Source organism: Loxodonta africana, chromosome 12 (assembly GCF_030014295.1).
Source record: "Loxodonta africana isolate mLoxAfr1 chromosome 12, mLoxAfr1.hap2, whole genome shotgun sequence".
Lineage (NCBI taxonomy): Eukaryota > Metazoa > Chordata > Mammalia > Proboscidea > Elephantidae > Loxodonta > Loxodonta africana.
Window position 1 is genome coordinate 106,367,597 of NC_087353.1, and position 13,061 is coordinate 106,380,657.

Here is a 13,061-nt window from a genome sequence, read left to right on the forward strand (position 1 = left end):
CAAGGATATATGGTAAAGATGAGCCCAAGAGACAGAAAAGGCCACATAAACCAGAGACCCCATCAGCCTGAGACCGTAAGAAGCAGATGGTGCCTGGCTACCACCCATCACTGCCCTGACAGGCAACACAACAGAGAATCCCTGATGGAGCAGGAGAACAGTGGGATGCAGATCTCAAATTCTCATAAAAAGACCAGGCTTAATGGTCTGACTGAGACCCGAGGGACCCCAGAAGTCACGGTCCCCTGACCTTCAGTTAGCCTAAGACTGGAACCATTCCCAAAGCCAACTCTTCAGACAGGGATTGGACTGGACTGTAAGAAAATGATGCTGGTGAGGAGTGAGCTTTATGGCTTAAGCAGACACTTGGGAATATGTGGGCAACTCCTGTCTGGTGGTGAGATGAGAAGGCAGAGGTGGACAGGAACTGGTTGAATGGACACGGGGAATATAGGGTGGAGAGGAGGAATGTGCTGTCTCATTAAGAGAGCAGCTAGGAGTACACAGCAAGGTGTGTCTAACTTTTTGTATGAGAGACTGATTTGATTTGTAAACTTTCACCTAAAGCACAACAACAACAAAACACAGTAAATTATTATAAAAAAAAAAAAAAAAGGGTACTGAATACCCAAGCAGGTCATTATGCTATTCGTTCTACCCTTGAATAGGCTAAAATTTTTCCATAATAGAATTAAATAATAATCAAGTGAAAAACAATAAATTGTTTCAATCTAGTCTGTATTCAACAAAACAATTTAAGAAATACTCCCTATAATCCATAGCTTCTAAGCACGAACATGTTGTTGGGAATGCAGGTGGGTGGAAATAACCTCCAAGATTTCTTCAGACACTCGGATCTTATGAGATTCAGTTAGCTGAATTTTCCAATCAAAACTAATCAAAAATAACACTTTAGCATAAATGAGAGTGTATCAAAATACAAAAGTTCACATTTCACTTTGAAAAAGCAATACTGGTAGCTCGCTGAGATCCAAAGTCAGAGAAAAAAGCTGTCACGTATCTGTGGTTCAAGGAAAGATAAACTCAGAGACCTACAAAGACAAGAGAAGTTAGACTTGAGCAGGGAATGCAGAGGAAGGCCCACAAGGGCAGACTCCAGCTGAATACATTAATACTAAGCGAGTCGCTTCCAATGAGCGTCAAGCCCAGGCCTGAGGAAAAGGCACAATGTGAAATGGAAACCCAAGCAATGATACGATCGGTGTCCACAACAATCACACAAAATAATGAGCAGTAATCAGAGAAGAGTGTGAAAACGTAATAAAGACAGAGAATGATGTAATCCTGGAACCAAGAGCTGGAGGCACAGGGCCCAGGATGTTTATGTCGGAAATCTGAGGACAAACAAAGAGCCAAGGATCAGGGCTGGGCAAACGCGTTCCCACGGCATCTAGTGCCAGCCCCGCTTGGCCTCCAGCCCTGTCCTGTCTGTACTTCCTTACAGCTCTATGATACTAACCCAGGGTAAACTGTCAGACATAAACACAAGCTGCTGAGAAACCTCTGGACCAGCAGATCTTGGCATTTTATGGGTCACGGAGACCTTTGAAAAAACTCAAGAAAACTGATGGATTCCTCTTAAAAATCCCTGAAAACGCACAAATGTTGGACATAAATGTGGAGGTTCATAGACATTCCCTGAAGTCATTTAACTGGTTCTCCTCAAAATGTACTACTTAGTTGATCCTTAGACCCCAGTCTGAGCATCTCAAATAATTTCAACTAAGGGGGAAGAATTTTATAAGGAGCCACTAGTCCATTCATATCACAGCAGGGGCAGCTCAGCGGTAGAATTCTCACCTTTCTTGTGGGAGATGCAAGTTCAATTCCCAGCCAATGTACCCCATGCGCTGCCACCACCCTCCATCAGTGGGAGCTTGTGTGTTGCTTGCGTGTTGCTGTGATGCTGATCAGGTGTCTGGTGAGCTTCCAGACTGAGGCAGACTAGGAAGAAAGTCCTGGAAATCTACTTCTGAAAACCAGCCAGTGAAAACTCTGTGGGTAACAACTACCTGGTCTGCAACCGATCACGGGGATGGCGCTGTCTGGGCGGTGTTCCAGTTCATTGTGCCTGGGGTCACCATGAGATGGGGCCGACTTGACAGCAGCTAACAGCAGCAGCAGCAGCTCATTCATACTCTCTGATGTGGTGTTCTGGCCACCTGCCCAACAGCAGTGTACGCTGGCCTGATGGGTCCCCCAGCAAGTCCTCCATTCCTGCTACCCTGCCTGGCAGCTGTCCAACACCACCTCTCATTGCCAGGCCTCCTTCATCCAGATTCTCCATCTTGGCCCTGGTTCTCTGGCAGCTGCTCCACACTGACTCCTCCTGCTGCAGTCCTGCCAGCCTCACTGGTGGTCCTCCAGACTGGCAATCTGCCTCACCCTTGGCTACATCCCAGTGGTCACAGCCCCTAGCTCCCCCCTCCCACTCCCTGCTGGCCAGGAGTCAGCATCAGATGGCCATGCTTCCTCCCTCCTCCGAGAACACGTCCAGCTCTCTGAGTGCTCCCCGCAAAGCCCACCCTTTCTAGGAGTAAGGTGAATAAGAAGGCATCCTGAGTCCCCTCCCCTCAGGGTGGACAGCCCCCACTTCCTCAGGTGACAACTATAGCTTACTGCTATCAGCTGCCACAGTGCTAGGATGAAGGCAGCAGAAGATATGGTCAAAGAATTCAAGAGTGCCATGCCAACTGCCACACTCGTTTCAAAACAAGTTCAAATTATTCTACTATGTCACTTTTCTAGTTACCATCCAACTATTCTTTTGCCTCTTCTCTTGAAAACATCTTGAAAAAGTAGTCTCACTACTGTGGTCCACAGATCAGCTCACCAGGAAGTTTATTAAAGGTACAAATTCTTGGGCTCTACCCTACCAATTTCCGCAGGGTTGACCCTGGATCAAGATGACACTGTGTGTGAGTAGAATTGTGTTCCACGGGGTTTTCTTTTTTTTTTTGGAACGTTTTATTGTGGTTTGGGTGAGAGTTTACAGAGCCAATTAGTTTCCCATTCAGCAATTTATACTCATTTTGTTTCCTCACATTAGCTGCAATCCCTCAAAGTGACAGTACTCTAGCCCCTTCCTCTCAGAGTTCCCCGTTTCCATTCATCCATCTTTCCTGCCCCTTGCCGCCTTCTGAACTTGTTTTTGGGCAAATGGTGCCCTTTTGGTCTCGTGCAGCTGATTGTTCTGAGGAGCACGTTCCTCATGGGTGTTACTGTTCACTTGAACAGCCTGCCTGTTGTTGGCTGAACAGCCTGCCTGTTGTTTGCTGAATGGGGATCTGCGACTGGGCTCCATTCCAGGTATGAAGGGTATCAAGGGCCACAGTCTTGGGGTTCTACTAGTCTCTATCAGACCGGTAAGTCTGGTTTATTTAGGAATTTGAATTTTTTTTGTACATTTTTCTCCTACTCTGTCCAGGACCTTCTATGGTGAACCCAATCAGAACAGTCTGCGTGGTACCCAGGCACCATCTCGTTCTTCTGGCATCAGGTTAATGGAGGGTGTGGTTCATGTGGTCCATTAGCCCTCTGAACTAATTGTTTCCTTGAGTCTTTGGTTTTCTTCACTCTTCTTTGCTCCATAGGGGAAGAGACCAATAGTCATCTTAGATGGTCACTCACAAGCTTTTAAGACCTCAGGCATTACTCAGCAAAGTCGGATGTAGAGCACTGTCTTTATGGACTATGTTATGTAAATTGACTTAGATGTTCCCCAAGACTATGGTCCTAAGTCCTCAAGCCCAGTGACTCAGTCCCTCAAGATGTTTAGTTATGGCCAAGGAGTTTTCATAACTGTGCCCCCGTGTGCGCCACTATATATATGGATATATTTGCAGCACATACAAATACCTATGAAGAAATATCCTCTGCCAAACCTATAAATGCTGGTGAGTGCACTCCCAGACACCATCGCACACATGTTCAGCTTACATATCTACCTGTGTATCCACTTATAAATTATCGCTTGTTATTACTATTATTGCAGGGTTACGTACATTATAGTATTTACCCGTGTTGCCTTTTATTCGTGCATACCTCAGTGTTTACCTTTGCCTTGGTCATGCTGTGCTGACTTTCCCTGTATTATGTATTCACTTTCCCCTCACCCAAGTTACTACATGTCTATTATCCAGTTATCTGGCACAACTCAAAATGAGAAGAGCTGAAAACATCCATTAATAATTTGGAATGTGTAATGTACGAAGTATGAATCTAGGAAAATTGGGCATCATCAAAAATGAAATGGAACACATAAACATCAATATCCTAGGCATTAGTGAGCTGAAATGGACTGATATTGGCCTTTTTGAATCGGACAATCATACGGTCTACTATGCCTGTAATGACAACTTGAAGAAGAATGGCGTTACATTCACTGTCAAAAAGAACATTTCAATATCTGTCCTGAAGTACAAAGCTGTCAGTGATAGGATAATATCCATATGCCTACAAGGAAGACCAGTTAATACGACTATTATTCAAATTTATGCACCAACCACTAAGACCAAAGATGAAGAAACTGAAGATTTTTACCAGCTTCTGCAGTCTGAAATTGACCAAACATGCAATCAGGATGCACTGATAATCACTGGCGATTGGGATGAGAAAGATGGAAACAAAGAAGGAGGACTGGTAGTCGGAAAATATGGCCTTGGTGATAGAAACGATGCCAGAGATGGCATGATTGATTTTTGCAAGACCAACGACTTCTTTATTGCAAATACCTTTTTTCACCAACATAAATGGCGACTATACACATGGACCTTGCCAGATCGAATACACAGGAGTCAAACTGACTACATCTGTGGCAAGAGACGATGGAAAAGCTTGACATCATCAGTCAGAACAAGGCGAGGGGCTGACTGTGGAACAGACCATTAGTTGCTCATATGCAGGTTCAAGTTGAAACTGAAGAAAATCTGAACAAGTCCACAAGAGCCAAAGTACGACCTTCAGTATATCCCACCTGAATTTAGAGACCATCTCAAGAAGAGATTTGATGCGCTGAATGCTAATGACTGAAGACCAGACGAGTTATAGAAGGACATACATGAAGAAAGCAAGAGGTCATTAAAAGGACAGGAATGAAAGAAAAGACCAAAATGGATGTCAGAAGAGACTTTGAAAATTGCTCTTGGAACGTCGAGCAGCTAAAGCAAAAGGAAGAAATGATGAAGTAAAAGAACTAAACAGAAGATTTCAAAGGGCAGCTTGAAAAGACAAAGTTATTAAAATGACATGTGCAAAGAGCTGGAGAGAGAAAACCAAAAGGGAAGAACACATTTGGTGTTTCTGAAGCTGAAAGACCTGAAGAAAATATTTAAGCCTCAAGTTGCAATAGTGAAGGATTCTATCGGGAAAATATTAGAAGACTCAGGTAGCATCAAAAGAAGATGGAAGGAATAAAACAGTCACTATACCAAAAAGAACTGGTCGACGTTCAACCATTTCAAGAGGTAGCATATGATCAGGAACCAATGGTGCCGAGGGACGAAGTCCAAGCTGCAGTGAAGGCACTGGCAAAAAACAAAGCTCCAGGAATTGACGGAATATCAATTGAGATGTTTCAACAAATGGATGCAGCATGGAAGTGCTCACTCGTCTATGCCAAGAAATTTGGAAGACAGCTAACTGGCCAACCGACTGGAAGAGATCCGTAAGGTCCATATTTATGCCTATTCCCAAGAAATGCGATCCAGCCGAATGCAGAAATTATCAAATAATATCATTTACATCACACACAAGCAAAATTTTGCTGAAGATCACTCAAAAGCATATGTAGCAGTGTATTGACAGGGAACTGCCAGAAATTCAGGCCTGATTCAGAAGAGGATGTGGAACCAGGGATATCATTGCTGATGTTGGATGGATCCTGGCTGAAAGCAGAGAATACCAGAGGGATGTTTACTTGTGTTTTATTGACTATGCAAAGCCATTCGACTGTGTGGATCATAACGAATTATGGATAACATTGCAAAGAATGGGAATTCCAGAAAACTCAATTGTGCTCATGAGGAACCTGTACATAGATCAAGAGGCAGTTGTTCAGACAGAACAAGGGGATACTGATGGTTTAAAGTCAGGAAAGGTGTGCATCAGGGTTGTATCCTTTCACTATACCTACTCAATCTATACACTGAGCAAATAATCCAAGAAGCTGGACTATATGAAGAATGGTGCATCAGGATTGGAGGAAGACTCATTAACAACCTGTGATATGCAGATGACACAACCTTGCTTGCTGAAAGTGAAGAGGACTTGAAGCACTTACTGATGAAGATCAAAGACCACAGCCTTCAGTATGGATCACACCTCAACATGAAACAAAAATACAACTGGACCAATAAGCAACACCATGATAAACGGAGAAAAGTATTGAGGTTGTCAAAGATTTCATTTTACGTAGATCCACAATCAACACCCGTGGAAACAGCAGTCAAGAAATCAAATGACGCATTGTATTGGGCAAATCTGCAAAGGACCTCTTCAAAGTGTTGAAAAGCAAAGATGTCACCTTGAAGACTAAGGTGCATCTGACCCAAGCCATAGTATTTTCAATCGTATCATATGTATGGGAAAGCTGGACAATGAATAAGGAAGACCGAAGAAGAACTGACACCTTTGAATTGTGGTGTTGGCGAAGAATACTGAATATACTATGACATTCCAAAAGAATGAACAAATCTGCCTCGGAAGAAGTACAGCCAGAGTGCTCCTTAGAAGGATGGCGAGACTGCGTCTTACATACACTGGACATGTTGTCAGGAGGGATCAGTCCCTGGAGAGGGACATATGCTTGGTAAAGTACAGGGACAGCAGAAAAGAGGAAGACCCTCAATGAGATGACACAGCGGCTGCAATAACGGGCTCAAGAGTAACAGTGATGGTGAGCATGGTGCAGGACCAGATAGTGTTTCATTCTGTGGTACATAGGGTCATTACGAGTCAGAACAGATTTAACAGCACCTAACAACATCATCATCATCCAGTTGTCTATGGCCATACCACCCTGAACACACCCAATCTCATCTGCTCTTAGAGGCTAAGCAGGGTCAGGCCTGGTTAGTACTTAGATGAAGACTGCCTTGGAATGCCGGGTGTTGTTGGCTTAGGAGTAGTCCTGGTGGCGCAGTGGTCAAGAGCTTGGCTGCTAACCAAAAGCTTGGGAGTTCGAATCCACCAGATGCTCCTTGGAAACCTATGGGGCAGTTCTATTCTGTCCTATAGGGTTGCTGTAATTTGGAAGTGACTTGACAGCACACAATAACACTAGTTAGCGGTTTTCCCTCCCTCCCCGTCTCATCCCTGGTAACAATCAAAGAATGTTTTCTTTTGTGTATAAACCTTTTCTTGACTTTTTATAATAGTGGTCTCATATAATATTTGTCCTTTTGTGACTTATTTCACTCAGCGTAATATTCTCCAGGTTCACCCATGCTGTAAGATGTTTCACGGATTCATCAATATTCTTTATTATTACGTAGTATTCCACTGTATGTACCACAGGTTGTTTCCATCTTTTTGCTATTGTGAGTAATGCTTTGGTGAACGTGAGTGTACATATGTCTATTTGTGTCACGACTCTTCTCTAGGATGTGTATCTAGTAGTGGGATTGCTAGATAATAAGGTATTTCTATTGCTAACTTTTTAAGGACGCACCACACTGTTTTCTACAGTTGTTGTACCATTTTACAATCCTACCAGCAGTGTATGACCAGAGTTCCAATCTCCCCACACCCTTGCCAGGATTTGTTTTGTTTTTTTGACCACTGCCATTTTTGTCAGGGTGAGATGGTATCTCGTTGTTAAGATTTGCATCTCTCTTGACTAAGGATTGCAAGCATCTCTGCATGTATTTGTTGGCTGCCTGAATGTCCTCTTTGGTGAAGTGTCTGTTCATGTCCTCTGCCTACTTTTTAATTGGATTGTCTTTTTGTTGTTGAGGCTTTCTCTAAATTTTAGAGATTAGTCCCTTGTCATATGTTGTTGCCAAAAATTTTTCCCCAGTCTGTAGGTTCTCTGTTTACTCTTTTGGAGAAGTCTTTTAATGCGCGTGTTTCATCTTTAGGAGGTGCAAGCCATCTAGTTTATCTTTGGCTGTATGTGCATTTTTAGTTATGTTTGATACACTATTTATGCCATAAATCCCGGGCCCCTAGGTTTGCCCCTATTTTTTATTCCATGATCTTTTTTATATATAGTTTTAGGTTTTACATTTAGGTCTTTGATCCATCCTGATTTAGTTTTTGTATATGGTGTGAAGTATGGGTCCTGTTTCACTTTTTCTGCAAATGGATATCCAGTTTTGCCAACAGCACTTGTCAAAGAGATTCTCCCTTTCCCCTTTAATGGATTTCAGCCCTTTGCTGAAGATCAGCTGTCCACAGCTGCACTGATTTACTTCTGGGTTCTCAGTTCTGTTCCATTAGTCTACGTGTCTGTTGTTGTACCAGTACAGGCTGTTTTGACTACTGTGGCTGTATAGCAAGTTCGGAGATCAGGGAGTGTGTGAGGCCTCCTACTTTGTCTTTCTTCAGTAGAGCTTTGATTATCCAGGGTCTTTTTCTTTTTCATATAAAGTTGGTGATTAGTTTTTCCACCTTTTTAAAGAATGTTGATGGAATCTGGATCAGAATTGCATTATATCTATACAAATTGTTTTGGGAGTATTGACGTTTTCACAATGTTAAGTCTTCCTATTCATGGGCGTGGTATGTTCTTCCATTATGTAGGTCTCTTGTTTTTCTGCAGCAGTGTTTTGTAGTTTTCTTTGTATAGGGCTTTCATATCCCTGGTTAGGTTTATTCTTAAGTATTTTATCTTTTGGGGGGTCTATTGTGAGTTGGAATTGACTTGACGGCAGTGACTTTTTTTATTGTAAATGATATTGTTTTCCTGATTTCCTTTCTGGAGTTCTCTTTGTTAGTGTAGAAGAATCCGACTGATTTTTGTATGTGGACCTTGTACCCTGCCACTTTGCTGGTTCCTTCTATTAGTTCCAATAGCTTCCTTGGAGAATCTCTAGAATTTTTAATGTATAAGATCATATCATCTGCAAATAGGGATAGTTTTACTTCTTCCTTACCAATGTGGATGCCTCGTTTCCTTTTCTTGCTTTATTGCTCTAGCTAGGACTTCCAGTACCATGTAAAGTAAGAGTGGTGATAAAGGCCATTCTTCTCTGGTTCTCATTTTCAAATGGATTGCTTTCAGTCTTTTTCCATTAAGAATGTTGGCTGTTGGTTTTGTATATGTGCCCTTAATTATATGTTGAGGAACTTCCTTTCTATTCCTATCTTGCTGAAGAGTTTTTATCAGGAATGGAATTTTATCAAATGCCTTTTCTGCATCAATTGATATGATCATGTGGTTCATTTGTTTTATTTATGTGGTGGATTACATTGGCTGATTTTGTAATGTTGAACCATCCCTGCACACCTGGTATGGATCCCACTTGGTCATGATGTCTTATTTTTCTGATATGGTGTTGGGTCCTACTGGCTGGGATTGCGTTGAGGATTTTCGTGTCTACGTTCATGACAGATACTGGTCTACCGTTTGTTTTTAGTGGTGTCTTTGCCTGGCTTTGCGTCAGGGCTTGCTTCACAGGATGAATTTGAAGCGACTCCATCCTTTTCTGTGTTCTGGAATAGTCTGAGTAGAATCGGTGCCAGCTCTTCTGTGAATGTTTGGTAGAATTCTCCAGTGAAGCCATCTGGGTAGGTTTTTTTGTTTTTACTGGTATTTTTTTTTTTTTTTATGACCTCTACAATTTTATCTTTTGTTATGGGTCTGTTCAAATTTTCTACCTCACTTTGTGTTAGTTTGCCTAGGTAGTGTGTTTCTAGAAATTTGTCCAGTTCTAGGTTTTCAAATTTGTTGGAGTACAGTTCTTCATAGAGTTGTTATGATCCTTTTTATTCCATTTGGTTCTGTTGTGACATTACCCATCTCTCATTTCTTATTTGTGTTACTTGCATCTTCTCTTTCTTTTATGAATTTGGCCAGTGGTTTGTCAATTTTATTCTTTCAAAGAACCCACCCACTTCTAGTCTTGCTGATTCTGTTTCATTTATTTCTGCATTAATCTTTATTATTTCCTTTCTTCTGGTGGCTGAGGGCTTCCCCCCCGCCCCTTGCTTTTTCTATTTGTTGGAATTATATGGCTAAGGTGTTGATTTTAGCTCTTTCTTCCTTTTTGATGTGTGCATTTATTGCTATAAATTGACCTCTGAGCACTGCCTTTGCTGTGTCCCAAAGGTTTTGGTATGTTTTCATTCACATTTGGTTCTAGGAATTTTTTAATTTTATTTTTCTATTACCTAGTGGTTTTTAAGCAGTGTGTTATTCAGTTTCCATATATTTGGTTTTTTTCTTGTTGTTCCTGTTACTGATTTCTAACTTTATAGCATCGTGGTGCAAGAAAATGCTTTGTATTATTCTGATGTTTTTTAATTTCTTGAGGCTTGCTTTGTGGCCCAACACATGGTCTATTCTGGAGAATGACCTGTGTGTTCTGTTGTTGGGTAGAGTATTCTGTACACGACTATGAGATCAAGTTGGCTGACTGTGTTGCTTAGATCTTCTGTATCTTTGCTGAATTTCTTTTTAGTTGCTCTGTCCTTTGTTGAAAGTGGTGTATTAAAATCTCTTACCATTATTGTGGAGTTGTCAATTTCTCTTTTCAATTCTGTTAATGTATTTTGGAGCTCTTTCATTGGGTATGTATATATTTATTATGGTTATGTCCTCATGTTGGTCTGACCCTTTAATCGTTATATAATATCCTTCCTTGTCTCTTATGCTGGTTTTTTGCTTCAAAGTCTATTTTACCGGAGATTAATATTTCCACTCCTGTTCTTTTTTGGTTGCCATTTGCTTATTTTTTTCCATCTTTTGATTTTTAGCTTATTTTTATCTTTGTGTTTAAGGTGTGTCTCTCGCAGGCAGCATAATGATGGGTTGTGTTTTCTTAATTCATTCTGCCACTCTCTGTCTCTTGACTGGTGCATTTAATCCATTTATATTCAGTGTAGTTACCGATAGGTACGAATTCACAGGTGCCACTTTTTTGTGCTTTTTCTGTGGTGCTGATGATTTCTTTGTTCCGAATACTTTTCTGTGCTGAGTTCTTTTTATAGATTTTCTTTTCGTTTCCTTCATTACTATTGACTTTGTGTTTACTGAGTCTTTATGATTTTATTTTTTATTTTGGTGAGAAAGTTTGATTTTTTTTTTTTTGTGGTTACCCTGAAATTTACTTTTATCTTCCTAAATTTAAAACAGTTTGTTCTTTCTTGATAATTGCCTTGACTTCATCTCCATATGGAAGTTCTATAACTACAGCATTTATTTTCTCTTTTTGTTTTGAAGTCGTGATCATTTACAGATTGACATCTCTGGTTCCCCATTTTCAGTTGTGTAGCTTTATTTTGAAAATTCTTTATTTGGGTTAGTTTCTGGGTAATGTCACGTCTTAATCTCATTGTCTGACATTGTTGGTTCTCTGAAGGACACCCTTTTAATATTTCTTGTAAGGTTGGTCTGATTTTTACAAACTTCCTTAATTTCTGCTTATCTAGAAATGTCCTAATTTGGCCATCATATTTGAGGGACAATTTTGCTGGATATATAATTCTTGGTTGACAATTTCTTTGAGTTTTACATATGTCACCCCATTGCCTTCTTGCCTGGTTTCTGATTAAAAATAAGAGCTTAGTCTTATTGGTTCCCCTTTTAGGTCACATTTTGTTTTCCCTGAGCTGCCCTCAGGATTCTTTCTTCGTCTTTGGTTTTCAAAAGTTTGATTATGATATGTCTTCATTTTCTTTTGGGGTCTATCTTATTTGGGATTTGTTGACCTTCTTGGATGGGTATCTTCTTGTCTTTCATGGTATTAGGGAACTCTTCTGCCAGCAAATCTTCAAAAGTTTTCTCTGTGCTTTTTTTTTTGTCTCTTCCTGTTCTGGAATTCCAAACACACGTAAATCATTCCTCTTGATAGTGTCCCATGTAACTTAGGGTTTCTTCATTTTTCTTCTTTTTTCTGACTGTTCCTCTAACAGATTGGCATCAAGGGATTTGTCCTCTATTTCCCTGATTCTTTCTTCCATTGATTCAATTCTTCACCTTTGTGTTCCCTATTTCTGAAATTTGTGTTAATCTTCTAGATTTCTAGTTGCTTTTTTGTATGTTTCTAATGATTTATTTAGTCATTTTGTTCTTGTATTGTTTTCCTGAATCCTTCTAGAGGCTTGTCTGTGTTTTCTTTGATCTTTTTTTTGACAGCTTTTAGAGGGCCCTATATATAAGCCTTTTGAATTCCTTATCAGGTAGTTCCATTACCATTTCTTCCTCAGGGAGGTTTCCTGGTTCTTTATTTTGGTCACTTACTGGAGCCATCTTGTCCCGCTTCTGTAGGTGATATGATGATGTCTGTTGTATCTGAGGCATTAAGGTGTTATTATATTTATTTAGTATGTTACATTGCAAAGAATGGGAATTTCAGAACACTTAATTGTGCTCATGAGAAACCTTTACATAGATCAAGTGGCAGCTGTTCGGACAGAACGAGGAGATACTGACTGGTTTAAAGTCAGGAAAGGTGTGTCTGTCTTGGAAGAAGTGCAACCAGAATGCTCCTTAGAAGCAAGGAGGGCGAGACTGTGTCTTACACACTTTGGACATGTTGTCAGGAGGGATCAGTCCCTGGAGAAGGACATCATGCTTGGCAGAGTACAGGGTCAGTGAAAAAGAGGAAGACCCTCAACAAGGTGGACTGACACAGTGGCTGCAACAATGACCTCAGGCATAACAATGATTGTAAGGATGGTGCAGGACAGGGCAGTGTTTCGTTCTGTTGTACATAAAGTCGCTATGAGTTGGAACCGACTCAACAGCACCTAACAAGAACAACAAAAATTCTATGTTTGCTACATCCTGGTTTTTTAAGATACTTTCTTTTGATATATCCAGTCAGGCTGGACAGGTGTGCTGCTCTGGTCACTTAGTCTGGCTGCATTGGCACACT

The 13,061-nt window shown here is 40.9% G+C and overlaps 1 protein-coding gene and 1 pseudogene across 1 annotated transcript in view; one reads left to right on the forward strand and one right to left on the reverse strand.

Annotated features, from left to right (window-relative positions):
• Positions 1-13,061, reverse strand: part of FKBP6 (FKBP prolyl isomerase family member 6 (inactive)) — a 50,794-nt gene that overhangs the window by 13,607 nt on the left and 24,126 nt on the right. The gene's annotated exons all lie outside the window — the stretch shown is intronic.
• Positions 7,022-7,139, forward strand: LOC111752454 (5S ribosomal RNA; annotated as a pseudogene).